The sequence below is a fragment of the Stylophora pistillata genome, chromosome 3, assembly GCF_964205215.1.
Source record: "Stylophora pistillata chromosome 3, jaStyPist1.2, whole genome shotgun sequence".
Lineage (NCBI taxonomy): Eukaryota > Metazoa > Cnidaria > Anthozoa > Scleractinia > Pocilloporidae > Stylophora > Stylophora pistillata.
In genome coordinates this window covers 45,582,313-45,598,289 of record NC_142521.1, presented here as the reverse complement: position 1 = coordinate 45,598,289, position 15,977 = coordinate 45,582,313, and the positions used below count along the sequence as shown (strand labels likewise).

Here is a 15,977-nt window from a genome sequence, read left to right as displayed (position 1 = left end):
TGTCTGATTTCCTTCGCTCCGACGAAGGGCTAACGCTCGAAACGTCAGCTTCTCTAATCGTTACGGCGGCCAATTTACCATTTCAACTTTGTTGATATATCCAAATTATTTCGTTACTCCCACCGACGCAGCCCCAAACAGTTTCCTTCGAAACTATCAGCCTTTATTCATTTGATTTCCAACGGCCGTGTCTTTTAAACAATCTGTCAGGAATTCGCACATTAGCAATAGCGGACGCTCCTCCAGCTCTAAGACAATGTAGACTGTAGTCTTTTTTGGGAAGGTCAGTGGAATCGAAAGCGCTAAGTACTATCTCCCGCGCTCTAGTATAAGACAAAGGAACGGAGCCATGAAATTTATAAGCTCCGGCAGCCCGAAGGAAAACGAGCGGGCGAAAAATTAACTCCGCTGTCTGCTGGAAAAGAAGCGGCCACAAAATATCGTTGAATCAATAAGCAAGGACAAGTATGCTTCAAAGGTTTAGCGAAAACAACCCAAGCCCCGTCTCTGTAAATGTCAGTCTTACTTGGATGAGCAAAGATTCTCATAAAAGAATCTTCAAATTAAAAACCACACCTGCGCAACTGAACCAACTCGTTGAAGAGAAAGAACCCCGCATCACTTAAAACACACAAAGTAAGCACTCGTAAATCAGACAAACTAGCGGTAGAAGATCCATACTTAGCAAATAAAAGCTGAATGGCCTCGGGGGTCACAGGCTCTTTCTTTTTTAACAGGAACACTGAGAGGCCTTTTAGCACATTCTTTTAGAAGGAAAACCAACGAGGAATTACAGGGGTCGGGTAGGCCTGACGAATCATGCACCCACTTGAGCCCATAATGGACTTCATCAATAGTACTGCAAGAAGCACATTCCTGAATCAAGGTAAGAAAAAACAATGAAACATATACACTGGAAGCAGGAAATATTACAATTTCCTTAAACTGAGAAGCCCATTTTCTCCAAGTATCGAAACCCCTTTTGTACTTTCTCGCGGTACTGTCGGCTTTGGACTTGAGAAGAACTGTAGGAAGATCTTGAAGCAGCGCCCGGAGTCGCTTGTCTTCAGCTTGTTGAAAATTAGGCTGCAAGGCATCTCTGAGAACTTCTACAGGGGCAAGAAGAAAAATACATAGCAAAATTCTACCATACACCACTGACCAGGTGCAAACTATTCAGGGCCTTGTGGGCCAACTCAAAAACGAGAATAAATAAGCCACTCGGCGTGCCAGTTTCATGCGAAACAGGAACAAATGAAGTGAAGCCACTCGACGTGAAAGAACTAAGGCCCCTTAGCGCCAATTCTGACTGCCAGGACCGCGCTGTTAAACCTGTCTGAACCAATGAGTAATTCTTGATAGCATCCAAGGGCAAAAATCCCTGATGGGTCCGGAAAATGAATGTATGCAAGGACGTACGGTTAGCATTCAACTGCACTTGTAAACAAGAAAGGATAAAACGCATTAGACGGCCAATAAGGGACGACTTAAGTTCCAACCGTACCGCATACAAGGAAATGCTGAACCGCCGTAGTAATACAGTGGACGGGAGGGACTAGCCAATTATTCTCTCCATTCCAGGAGATTGAAAATGGGTCCACAGTTTCAGTGCCGAGTGCGCGAAACCTAGAATTGAATCTGGGGAGGTGGGCGTTGGCAGCATTCGTAAACTTGTCGACTGTATGTGGGCCCCAGTTCAAGTGTGTGAAGAACTCTGTGGTTGTATACTAGTCATCGAAATCTACAATACGGCTTAACGCATAAGCACAAACATTAAGTTCCCTGGGAACCCACTGGAGAATTAGTGCAATATTTTAAGTTAGACAAAAATAGAAAATATCAAGGGTATTAGATATACAATTCTGCACTAAGACTCTCTATCTCCACAATGTGAACAGCCCCTTGGTTGTCAGAATGCTGTTTTACACACCTACCCCGGACCAAGGCTTTGAATACACTTAGGCGAATTGTATAGCCTTAAGTTCTCTCCAGGTAGAGCTCTTAGCTGCTCCACAAGCAGTCCACCTACGATGAGACACTTCCTTAGTCACCACAGCAAAAGCCCCACAGGCCACGTTGCTAGCGTCCGAGAAGCTAATCAAAAGAGGAGCATCATATGACAAAATAGCTCTCACATTAAGACTAATGATATTAACAACAAACATATGAAACATATGTGTGAACTGCGGTTATGAGACGTATATGAGCACGATCCTTCGCAGTAAAGCACTATTTAAGCAATAGTGAAAATCAGACCTGAAAAAAATTTCAGGCCTGTACGGGATTCGAACCACCGACCTCTGCGATACTAGTGCAGCGCTCTACCAATTGAGCTAACAAGCCAACTGGGAGCAGGCCATCAAATTAATTCGACATAAACCCGTAGATGATAAATCAAACAACAACAAACATATGAAACATATGTGTGAACTGCGGTTATGAGACGTATATGAGCACGATCCTTCGCAGTAAAGCACTATTTGAGCAATAGTGAAAATCAGACCTGAAAAAAATTTTTTCAGGCCTGTACGGGATTCGAACCACTGACCTTTTCACTATTGCTTAAATAGTGCTTTACTGCGAAGGATCGTGCTCATATACGTCTCATAACCGCAGTTCACACATATGTTTCATATGTTTGTTGTTGTTTGATTTATCATCTACGGGTTTATGTCGAATTAATTTGATGGCCTGCTCCCAGTTGGCTTGTTAGCTCAATTGGTAGAGCGCTGCACTAGTATCGCAGAGGTCAGTGGTTCGAATCCCGTACAGGCCTGAAATTTTTTTCAGGTCTGATTTCCACTATTGCTTAAATAGTGCTTTACTGCGAAGGATCGTGCTCATATACGACTAATGATATTACTTTTCCAGAAGAATATTTCAGAAAGACAATCATTATGAAGCCCAATATTGAGAGGGGAATCCCAAGTACACCTGGGTTCTTTACGGTAAAGAAAGCGGGTTTTGAGATGAGTCAAATTACCCAAAACTGACGACATGGACATAACATGGCCTACGATAACGGCGCAATCCCGAGCCGTAACATAAGGTGCGGATAGACACGATAGAAGACATTTGTCAATCAGATAAATAAATTTGTAAATTTGTCTATCGTTAGAGAAATAGAGCCGTTAATTAAGTCCCAGTTTAAACACAACCACAAACATGTACCTGAGTGGGATTCCATAGTGATTTGGCGGAGTTGGCAACAAACCCCGTACTACTTAAGGACGATTGTACAAACAATGAATGTTCCTTGGCCATAGGCAGTGAATCCCCTTTACCACATCCATCATCGAGGAACACAACAATTTTAATCCCGTCAGACCTCCAAAAGTTAACGAGCGGTCTAAGGCACTTGGTGAAGACGTGTGGGGCTGAGGTAAGGCAATTGGTGAAGACGTGTGGGACTGAGGTAAGGCACTTGGTGAAGACGTGTGGGACTGAGGTAAGGCACTTGGTGAAGACGTGCGGGACTGAGTTAAGGCACTTGGTGAAGACGTGTGGGACTGAGGTAAGGCACTCGGTGAAGACGTGTGGGACTGAGGTAAGGCACTTGGTGAAGACGTGTGGGACTGAGGTAAGGCACTCGGTGAAGACGTGTGGGACTGAGGTAAGGCACTTGGTGAAGACGTGTGGGACTGAGGTAAGGCACTCGGTGAAGACGTGTGGGACTGAGGTAAGGCACTTGGTGAAGACGTGTGGGACTGAGTTAAGGCACTTGGTGAAGACGTGTGGGACTGAGGTTAGGCCGAACGGAAGCGATGTAAGACAAAAGTACCGAGCAGTACCAGAAAAGACCCAGGAGAAACCCAAAAAAGTTTGGTAAACCGGGAAAATATCAATGTGGTGGTATACAGACTTAAGATCGAAACTGAAAAGGTAATCACCCTTGTTAACATATGGTAATAGCACTCTCCAATCTTCACACCTAAATTTCTGTTTCCAAATGAAATGATTGACGTAACCTAAGTCCAGAATTATCCTTTTCTTACCAGAAGACTTTATCGAAACAGAGAGTGGATTAACAACTTGTGGAATAAATGACACCTCAACAACTGCGTGAGTGTGGAATATTTCAGCGATAGCCGACTCCACGAAAGACGCATCGATGCATCATTAAAAGCTGACTGATTGCTAGAAAAATGCACCTGACAAGGTGTGCTAATGAATGGGATCCGATAACCGAATTTCATAGTATCAATAACAAAGCTATTGGTACTAATAATGTGCTAATAACCTAAACAGGCCCTAAGTCTACCCTTTAGTACTGGCAAGGCAGAATTCTGTTCAAATTCAAAAAGTGCGATCATAAACGAAATCGGCTAATAAACTAGATTCCCTTTCCCTGAAATACACCAAATTGGAGGGGTACATATCTAATGAATTAAGCAAAGCGAATAGCTGAGGCTAACCTTGGAGAACAAGTTTTTAATTCTGGGGTCCTATTTACCTACAATGCTGGAAAAACCAGAAGAACTAGAAAAGGAGGGGCCGGAGCTTGAAGATCTGGCTTGAAGATGAACTTGACACTGAGACCTCAAGTGACCTTGCTGGCCGCAGGCAAAACAACTATCACTCGGTCTTGGTTTGCTGAAAGCGCCAAAAGCACGAGGAATAGGCCTGGAGTAAGATGGATGTTGGCCAGCAAACGGGGTGGTTATAGTAGATGATTGGAGGTGTGAAAAACCTTGCTTAGGTGGCTTCGCTTTCTGTTGCTGTTGAACGCGTTTGCGAAGAGCTCTCTGTTCGGCACGGCGGATACGCTTTTCGTCTTCTGACCCGCTAGCCAAATCGTCTGATAGATACTCGTTCACCAAGTTCCAACCGGCGAAGGACTTGTCTGCTAGTCTACTAAGTTTGTTCCGCTTCTTGATGTCAACGTCTAGTTCTTCCAGGTGAGTTTTAACAAGTACTAATTTTCGCTTTACAGGGGCAACTGATGCCGTCTTCACCTTCTCTGCAAGGTGGAAGTTGAATTGAAATTGCTTCCTGTTGCCCTCGAACTTGAACGTGATCTGGGATTCTTCTTTGAGCTTTTTTGCTACAAAGACGGTATTACTGCGCGACTCTTCTTGGATATCACACTTCAAGGCGTCCAACTTCTTGTCGAAATAATCTTTAAGGAAAGAGAACGCGGACACAATATCACTGGGTTCTGAAGGCTGGTTCGGTCTTGAAGCCTCGAGAGAATGAGAAAAGTTGGAAGGTTGTTTAGGAAGCGATGGCAACGAATCGTCACCGCGAAGATAATCTGCGTTCGCTGGACTAACTTCATCGACATCAGACAATTTTGAGGGCGTAGGGACGGCCCTAAGACGCGAATGAATATAAATGACAACAGCTTAAATATATAGCCTACCGCTAATGAAGCAATTGTAACAACATATCATGCAACACCCCAAAGAAAGGGTTACGTAACCCATGATGAATACATTTATTCTTAATTAGAACCTGGCATGAAATCGAATACTGTTTATCCTATCAAAGGGCGTGTTTATTAACACAAGCATAGCTTTCTCATACCAGAATTGAGTTTAAGCCTTGGAGAGAAGTTGTTCTTCACAAGTATGGATAGCTTTTCGACGAGCCAGAGCCTTGAAATCCTGTAAATTCTAATTCTAGGAGGATAGAGCATATACAACCCTTAACACTAACTACCCATACGTGTTCCGCGCACTAATGCATGAAATGATGGAGTAACAAAATTATATGTCCTATAAAGAGGGAAGCAAATGCGATGCAAATGGTTTCGAGTGATGCATGACTTACAGTGCAATTTATTATGAGTCAGAGTGAAAAGAAATTTAGTCTGTATCAGAGGACTTTTTAACAAAATCGGACGACCGCGAAGCAGATGGTGAATTTTTTACGCCTATGTATGGTTATACACAAAATTGGACCGTGCACATGCGCGCAATCTTCTAGAAACCCTTCTTAATCTACAGATGAAAAGGTTATTGAACACCAAATTCGATTAAGTTATCTTAATTATTTTCATGTCTCCTATCACTTGATTATATCCACGGAAATAAATGTTAAGATTGCAAAATTAGATTCCATTTCCGAGTGCGGCTTAACATATTATTTTTCTCAATGGGTGAGCAGGCGGTGCTCTACAAATCTTGCATCTGATTGGTGGTATCTAACACCAGGTGCATATTTTTCTTCCAAAACGGACCTCCCGACTGGTGAATAACATGTATATAGTAATAACAGATGCCTGGCACAGCATGCCATTGCTAAAAGTGAGTTGAACAACAAAGAACATTTTATGACTTTTTCAAAGCGTTTGATGATTTCCTTGTACTTTTGACAATTAATGCCCTTTACCAGAATATGACTCTCATCGGCAAGTTACATGGGAGAATAAACTTGGTTAGCCCATGGTCCACCCTCCCTATCCAGCTTATAATCCGTGGATCTTCCATATTCGGCAAAGGTATGTGGCGCTGTAGCACTGGATGCCGCAGCGCATTTGGCGGTAGGTTGTTTTCTATGCCATAAGACTCATCCAGGATAGAATCCTTTCCTTACAGCGATCTGGATTTCACGATTTGCGGTGTTTTGGCTGCATCCAATGGATTTGCAGCTTAAAGGATAGAAGTTGAGATAAAGAATAACTTCTCTGTAAAGTGAGAGGCAATATCGTAGTTACCTTTCGGTCAATCTATATACGGCAGTCGCAACGACTCACTCACAGAAATGTAAAAGCAGTGCTATTCAAATTAAGCTCCGTCCCATCCGACGTCACGTTTTGCCTTCAGCTTCACGTCACTAGACTACCCCAACAATCTCAAGAAAAGTGAAAAGAAATAGATAGAACTCAACATCGTTAAAAAAAAAACATTGTAATGTTTACCTGCCTTCTACTTAATAGACTTGATTGGCCCAGAGTCCACCTTCGCCATCTGACCCACAAGCAGAAGATGGGCCATACTTGTTGAACGTCTTGATAGCCAGTCTACTTGATGCACACCATCCCTCATTTTTAGGATGGGCCATACTTGTTGAACGTCTTGATAGCCAGTCTACTTGATGCACACCATCCCTCATTTTTAAGATGGGCCATACTTGTTGAACGTCTTGATAGCCAGTCTACTTGATGCACACCATCCCTCATTTTTAACAGGTAAGAGGGAATTGAAAGCAGCATTCTCGGAAAACTTATCGACCTTGTTCATCAAAGAGTTCACTCAAAGATTCTTGCACTTGATCAGTCAATTCTAGGTAGTAGACTCAATCAACTCTCGGCAGATGTGTGTCGTTGGGCCAATTTAAACCGGATGGCGCTCAATGCGGCCAAAACGAAATCTGTGCTAGTGACCCCAAGGCAAAGGCTACGACATCTCCAAAGCCCTGATCTGACCGTCTTCTATGAATGGTAACGTCGTAGAGCAAGTTAACTCAGCTAAGGTACTTGGCGTATTATTGGATGATCACCTCACCTGGGACCAGCACGTAGATCGCCTCAGCAAAACACTAAATAGTCGAGTTTCCCTTCTTGGGAGAATCTCTTTCTTCTTGCGGGATTTTCACAGTTCTCTTCTTTTTTGCAACTCTTGCATCCATAGTAAACTTGCATACTGCTCTACAGTCTGGGGGTCGTGCTCCAAGGATTCTCTTCTCCGCCTTCTGCGTTGCCAGAAGCGAGCTGCTCGCATCCTTCTGAATGCCGACTTTTCTGTTCCATCAGTCTCGCTTTTTTCTAGACTTAACTGGATTCCGATCATCGATGTCATCAAATGCAGAAAGCTACAACTTCTTTTTTCCATTCTTCTGAATCGTGACTCCATCTTGTTCACGACGCAGCTTTAGCTTTCTATCTTCTGTTCAAACCCTGTACTCAACAAGCGGCGCAGCATCTTGCAATCTATCTCTCCCTAAATCTCGCACCAACTCTGGTAAGCGCACCTTTTCCTACTCAGTCGCTACTCTTTTCAATGGTCTTGAGACGCATCTCAAGCAACTTGCTTCCTCCCCTATACTACCTATCTCGCTCAACACCGTCCTCACTACTATCAAACCCAAACTCCGCCTATTTTTTACGAACAAGCTTGCACGCATATTGCATTTAGAGGAACTTTTTTGTCATGATTGCCGTTTTTTACTAGATTGTAATTGCTATTCAAACTGATTCGTGTTTTTTATGAATGTCTTATTATATTTTTGTGTGTGTATGAATTATATTAAAATCTGTAATGTAAAATTGATTGTAATCGTAAAATGCACTGTGTATATATGTGAGGGCCATATGTTAGAAAACTTAATATGTAAGTTAATATGTTACCCTCGTCAAATAAAGATGTATATATGTATGTATGTATGAGGGTCTGGATGGGGGAGGGGGGTACGAATGTCAGTTGTCAGTTAAAATTTCGGCCATTTATCGGTTGTCAATTAAATTTTCGGCCATTTGTCAGTTGTCAGTTAAATGACTGTTAATGATTAACTTGGCAAGTTAATTATTACTTTCCGACCCTATAATTTTAGCTGAAAAGAACATATAGCGTACACTCGAAAATTTAGTCGAAAACTGATACAATAAGAACTGCTTTTTCTTAGTACTGGAATGAAATAAGATCTTTCAAATGACTTTCAGTCATTGTTTAAGTCAGTTACGACTCTTCTGAACACAAACTTCCATTTTCCCGTGCGATCATCAGAAAGAAAACAAACTTGTGAAAAGTCCTCTAGCATAATATATTGGATTTATGTTTTGTATTACAAAGCTTCGATTGCGGTTCGCTCCGGTGAAATTATTGGAAAGGAACGTTCTTTTGTCTACTTTTCAACAAGGTTATTAGAGAAAGCGTAACTTAGAAACCTCGGCGAAAATGGGCGCGAACTGGCCGCCCAGATCTAGAAACCGTAATTGGGGTAATATCTTCATCCTCTTGATCAGAAACGGTCGTTTTCTGAGTCCGTGTCATATTCGTCTGCATGTGTTCGCACCGTCAGCAGCTGACACTTCGACGATACAGTCGTCAACAAATGTGATATCTGTCACTCTCCCATCTTTCGAAGTAGCTTGAACAGCTCCTTTGTCGCTGCTAAACCGTACTGACTGATATCCCGAGTTGAAATCGTTACCCGCCAACAAGTCCACTTTGGTGGAATCTTGTTGCTTCGCGTAGACGGCCGGTGGTAAAGCCCCTGCCCTGTCCTTGGTAGTTTCCTCCCGAACTGTCCTTTGCCTCAAGGGACGATATTTCTCCACAAATTCTTTCATAGCACTTTCAATCTCGGGGTCGATCTCTACTTAAGGTAGAGGTCGCATAAAGTTTATATTTGCAAACTCCGGGCTGGTCTGAGGGACAAGATAGTAGGATTTTTCATGAATACTTGGCTGCCCATTTGGTTACTCTCTTCAACGACTCCTTGATAATTAATCCAAAGTCTTGGGAATACTGTACTGCGGCGAAGGCCGGTCTCATACTTAAAATGTGAAACTGCATGTAGATTATCCACAACTGTTGTGAGTAATGTGCTCAATTCAATATCTTGGAGATAATCTGGATATATCAACAAAGTTGAAATGGTAAATTGGCCACCGTAACGATTACAAAAGCTGACGTTTCGAGCGTTAGCCCTTCGTCGGAGCGAATTTACCATTTTAACTTTGTTGATATATCCAAATTGTTTCGTTACCCCCACCGACGCAGCCCCAAACAGTTTCTCTCGAAACTATCAGCCTTTATTCTCTTGGAGATAATCGTTGTTAATTGAAGCTATGCTTACGTATGATGCACGATCCTCGCAGTAGAGAGCGCTATTTATGCAATAGCGAAAATAAGACCTGAAAAAAAATCACGCCTGTACGGGATTCGAACCACTGACCTCTGCGATACTAGTGCAGCGCTTGTTAGCTCAATTGGTAGAGCGCTGCACTAGTATCGCAGAGGTCAGTGGTTCGAATCTCGTACAGGCCTGATTTTTTTCAGGTCTGATTCTCGCTATTGCATAAATAGCGCTCTCTACTGAGAGGATCGTGCATCATACGTATCTGCAACCGCAGTTCAAAATATATGAGCCTCATATATTCATTGTATCTGAAGCTATGCTGTTGTGCAGGCGGTGCATTCCTTCTTCGAGAACTTTAAATGAGACTTGAGTTTTATGAGACACATAAGATTTTACTTTAGCCATTAGGAAATAAACGTTATAGGCTTTTACTTCAGTTTTAAGTTTATTTAGTTTAATTAACTTTAATTTTGAATTTCCGCTCACTTTGTTGAGTGCCTAGATCTATCATTGGATAGGCGCTATTTAATGGATAATTACTGAGGCATCTGGCATTGTGAGAAATATTGCTGCCAACTGAGGCCTCAGCTGGCTGCAATAATAGGGAATATTTTAAGATCCACTACGGCGAGGCTCTGGTACGGCAAAAGTGTGAAAGATTACTTCCGGTGACGTCACTACTTACAGTTCGAGCAAGGTTTCCCGCAGTAGCACGGCTGTCTGATGCGGGAAACATGGCGAGTTGACGGAGTGTTCACTACGTGAGTAAACTATTGTATTTTTATCGAATCTTTTATCGTTAGAATGGAAAGGGGGCTTAAAAACGTTAATTTGTACTATATTTTAAAATAATATGGGTTTTATGACGTTCTTTTAGCAAAAAAAACTTGCTGGAAGTGTTCCGAAAGATGGACAAGTCAGACAAGCACACATCGCAAGCATTGAAAGTTCGAAGTTGTTTTTACTTTTGCTCACTTCTAGTCTCTAAAACACTGACGTTTAGCGAAGTTCCATGCAACTTAGTGTAGAACGGGTGACTGCTGGAATATAGGCTGACTTGGTTTGAAAGAGAAAACTGTTTTTCTTTCCATTTTGTTCATTTTCTGTCGATTTAAGCTTAAGCTTACAGCTGAGTGAAATCACTTGACTTGGTTGTTGAGTTTGCCCCTCTTTCAGAGCTTTATGATGATAGGCAGTATCTCTCTCTTGAAATTTTCTCCTGAATAATGACAAAAACTTTGTCAGAACACATTAGCATTCGTAATGCAGTAAATGGTTTGAACCCGGGGGTAACATGTGAAGGTGTAGTCTGATCGTCCGGGTGAGTGTAGTCCTGAGAAGGACTGTTGTCGGTGGCAGTGACTGACGTTTCGACAACCTGTGCGGAAGTCATCATCAGAGTCAAGTGAAGGATTGTTGTCACTCTACTGACAACAATCCTTCACTTGACTCTGATGATGACTTCCGCACAGGTTGTCGAAACGTCAGTCACTGCCACCGACAACAGTCCTTCTCAGGACTACACTCACCCGGACGATCAGACACACCTTCACACATTAGCATTCATAGAACATTTTTTATTTTAAGGGCTTAAGATAAGGTAAACCAATTTTTCACCTTCTGGTGGGATGCTTTGAAATTACAGATGCACTCTTTAGCAAATCTAGGCGCCAGTATATGTAAGCTAATGGAAACTCTAGGATATTTTGAAGTCGTGAGGGAAGTTTTTCTCCTGATCTGAAAAAAAAAAGTTGTAAAGCTAAAACAAATGTACGCATAATTGTTGACAATGTATCAGAGTCAATGTCAAACCCAGCATTTCCACTTGTAACTTAGAAGAGACATTCTACTTTTGCATCTAAGCAGAAGAAAACTTTATGCTTATTTCAGTTTTACCCAATAGCTTTGGTTAAAAATTTAATCCTCATTTTGAAAAGAAGTCGTGCTGGTTAATGCCCAGATAGATGATGACATTCTTTATTTTTCCAGAAATTCCAGTGTCACAGGTTACTGTTCTTTTTTCCTACTCACAAGAGCACTTGATTTCTATTCTATTATTTTTATTAGGAAGTCAATGCAATGGACAAGAGAGCATGATATCCTTCTTTGCTGAGAAGTCCTTGCCCTAGAAGTTTATAAACACAAAAAGGGAACCAACGAAGCAGGGCGACTGTGGGATGAAATTGTCAAGAATCTTGGAGGGTGCCAAACTGTCAGATTTAAATCTAATTTATCTCAGCGGGCCGTCAGGGAGAGATTTAACCTTATTCAAGGCAGATTCAAAGAAAATGAAAAGACAGAACTGGCTGCATCTGGAATCTCTGTACCAGAACAAGATGAGCTTGATTTACTTCTTGAGGATATAACAGAGAGAGAAAGAGATGGTATTGCAAAAGCTAATGAAAAGAAAGGTCAAGAGAAGGCCACAGCAGAGGATATTAGAAACCAAGCTTTGGAACGGATGGGGCAAACAAAGAAACAAAAATCTGAAGATGGCCAAGAGTCAAAGGAAAGAAAATCCAGGAGAAGCAGTAATGAGGCTCTCCAGTTTATGCAGGAGAAGGCCAAATCAGACATGACTTTAAGAGAGGAAGAGCTTAAGATAAGGAAAAAAGAAGAGACAAAAGCTTCACAGTTCACAACAATGTTCACTCAGCAGCAATCCATCTTGCAGGCAATGGCCCAACAGCAAGCTCAACAGCAAGCTCAACAGAAACAACATAATCAACACATGCAGATGTTAATGGCACAGCAAAGTCAGGCATTGATCTCTGTCTTAGAAAAACTCTTGCAAAAAGAGTGACTCAAAAGAGTCTGGGATTTTTTTAAGAACAGTTCACTTTCTTTGCATTTGAGTTTTATAGCAAGAGGTGTTAGATTAAAAGGGATGTGAAATCACGTACTCCATGTATGATTGTTATTAGCAAAGTTGTGTTTTGGAAACAGGTACAGGACTATTTGAAAGGTGGTTCAGTTTGGATGTGCATGGAAGGTAATCAGAATGTGCCTTTATTTTATATTTGTCTTTTTTTAAAAAAAAGGTTAACTAGCTGTGTTACGCAAACAATTGAATAAAAAAGATGTTTCTCCTATAGGACATGCAAATTGTTGTGTTACTAGTTCAATTTTCTTTTCGTGGGGACAAGGAGTAAGGGCTTGTTTTCACCAGTTGAACAAGCACAACTGCAATAATACCCAACTTTGACATCTCTAAATTGTGACTCAGGCTTGGGCACAAGCACAAAAAACTTAAGACATTACATTCTCCTTGTGCTTACACTTTCCTTTTGTAACTGAAATGCACTAATGTAGGGGCAAGTAATATAAAAACTATTGATTTTAGGGTTGTGCTTCCTTCGGGCTGATTCACCCTTGTTGAGAACTTGAATCTTGTGGCTCTGCTTATGTCTTAGTGAGAGCTAAGGTTAATAGTGTCATGGCATATGCAATTCTGAAGATACACCTATCTGGAAAGTCTAAGTATGTGAAGAACAAGGTGGGGTGCACAAGAAATATGGCTTTTGCTTTCATAAATAACCTTGAATTCAAGTACTTTTGAGATTTTCCATGAATTCAAGGGTCTTATGCAAAATAAGTTTCAAGGTCAGGAGGATCACACTGGAAAAAATCTGAGGTTGTGTTTTCATACAGACATGTTAGCCCATTTCTAAGAATAGCACTAACAATGTACATTTTCCCCACACTACTCAGTCCCAAATTTAAGTTCTTCTTAAAGTCCAGAAACTTGAAGTAACATTATGTCTCCAAAGAGCCACTCCACACTTGTTCTCACTCTGCTCATAGCAGTATTGTAAGCTTCCATCTGTGGGGTTAAAGCTCCATTTTTAAATGGACATTGAAGGTGTACACGAATGGGGTAGGCAGGATCCCCGTAAATACAAAGTGGTTGTCCAGTCAGGCTGAAGGCATACTGATTGAGGTCATGCACTAGGTCAGAATCAGCCAGCATACCTGCATCATGCTTTCTGCCCTCTGCAACAAAATTCATGGAGGCACTGTTAAAGTTCAGTCAGATAAGTGAAACCAAAGTCTTATAACATTTTGTTGAAAGAATATTGAAGCATTGAGGGTCTCAAAGGAATAGTTCATTTTTCTTGAAACTATGACAATTCAGGGAAAAATCAAACTATTCATTTGCTTATTCATATATTATGAAATATTGAAAATATTAAAGGAAACATGCTTTTCTCTGGAAATAGTCAGCTTGGCTATGAGAGTGAAATGTTTTTATAAGAGGGTGTTTTAATTTCTCATGAAAAAGCAGTTGTATGTTTCCAGGAAGTCTTATTCCATGCAATTTCCCACGATGAAAGGGAAAAACAAACCACTTTGGCAGTTGCCTCCTCACCCTGACCCCATATTCAATTTTCTAAAGAAAAAGCAACTTACCAACAGGGCCATACATATTTGCAATCATTCCATTCGGGGTAACAACAGACTGAAACTTGATTCCATGGACACGTTTGTGTCCATTGTAAAGCAACCTCTGGTTAAGAGTGCCGGGCCTACAAACAGGGCGAACTGTCCCATCAACAAAACCAAAACAGTTATCAAGTGGGCTTCCTTTTCGGTGAACAACTTCAGCAAATCTTTCAAGATTGGCTTGGCTTGGCAGCTGATGATTCCACTGCAGAATGCGATGACTGTGAACTTGATAAATATAATCTAAAACTTGATTAGTTATCATGCACAATACAGGAACGGGCTTAGCGAACAAGTGGACCATGTCACTGTATCGGCAAGGGTAACACAACCGCTTCAAAAGCATACACAATCCTTCGGTTCCGTCACAAATTGTCCCTTGGTGACAACTTATAACAGCAGGAATCCGTAAAGTCCGAGAAAGTCTTGGGATGTCAGCTTTCTTGAACCGAAATTCGGACAAACATTCATCTTCGGTCAGGTTTTCGAGGTCGAAACGTGGATACAACTCACACGGCAAGTCCAGGTTTTGTGGGTTGTAAAGGTCGTATAGTAAGAGAAATTCGGCGTCATCGAGGACATTCATGTCATAATAGAGCATTATAAGCTCTCTCAATTCTTTCCAAGAGACCATTTTTTCTAAACAAACATACCAACATACATACAACAAAAAAACTTGGAGCAGAGCTTTATTTGTTTATATCGAGCTCGACTTCGCCGTACTGCACAAAACCTTAATCAATTTGAGTTTGGCGGGAGACGGCGTAGTCGGCCCAATCTCTTTCGGTTGCATCAGCCGTACCAGAGCCTCGCCGTACTGGATCTTAAAGTCCCTAATATTTCTCATAATGCCATGTGCCTCAGTAATTATCTATTATAATCATTGATCCCCATGAAATCCTATTGTTCTGTGTCTGTGTTGGATCTTCGATTTTAGTCGCACCTATGTGCAGTGATAATTGTGGTGCTTATTGCTATTGTTCTTTGTTGTGATGAATATATCTTAGATTTCAATTGTGCCTTGGGTTGTTATTGTAGTTCGTTGTTAAAGTTGTTCAAAACAGTTCTAATGATGGAATTAATTCGTGCAAGGCGTGTAACACTGCTAATTTGCATACTTTATAAGCCAGAGAATTCAGTCATTTTACTCAGTACGAACCTGGGTTTAGAACTGAAGAGGATGGATTCGTCGGAAGACGAAGGCTGATTTATTACACAGAGCTCTACGAAGGCAGATATTTCAGCAGAAATCGAAGATAACGTAGTGTAACGTTTGGACATTTCTGTCAGTGCTTTAATTCTTTATCGACTTCTAAAAGCGCCGTTCCATTTTCTTTTTTAAAGTAGAGCAAAGATTTAGAACGCTAATTACAGCTTCAGAATGCAAGAAATTTGACAAAAGTTGGGTTTCAGACGCCAGCCGCCGGAAATGGGCGTGGGTTTTGAAAGTCTTTGAGGAGTGGAAGAAGCAATATTTTTAATAATTGTAACCTGCACACTGCAATATTTTTAATATTGTAGCCTGCACACTGCAATATGTTTGATATTGCAGCATGCTTATTTAGCGCGTTTAATTATATTACCCCCTGATAATTTCCCTGCTAACAAAAAGGACCGCCTCCGTTTTCCTCATACAGTAGTTTTGTCATCTTAAAGACTACAATCGTTGATTTAATGCAGAGAGAGAACAATAGAATTTCATGGGGATGAGTAATTATCAGTTAACCCCATCCAGACCCTCATGTATGTATGTATGTATGTATGTATGTATGTATGTATGTATGTATGTA

The 15,977-nt window shown here is 41.3% G+C and overlaps 2 pseudogenes across 2 annotated transcripts; one reads left to right on the top strand and one right to left on the bottom strand.

Moving 5' to 3' along the window:
* Positions 1-10,417: 10,417 nt before the first annotated feature.
* LOC148736382 (uncharacterized) lies at positions 10,418-12,838 on the top strand (annotated as a pseudogene). Its single transcript, XR_015998907.1, has 3 exons — positions 10,418-10,505; positions 10,622-10,691; positions 11,816-12,838. The product of XR_015998907.1 is annotated as an uncharacterized LOC148736382 (transcript).
* LOC148736381 (uncharacterized) lies at positions 12,733-14,908 on the bottom strand (annotated as a pseudogene). The gene is made up of 2 exons (XR_015998906.1): positions 14,155-14,908; positions 12,733-13,737 (listed from the first exon to the last, which is right to left on the bottom strand). The product of XR_015998906.1 is annotated as an uncharacterized LOC148736381 (transcript).
* Between the last annotated feature and the right edge of the window lie 1,069 nt (positions 14,909-15,977).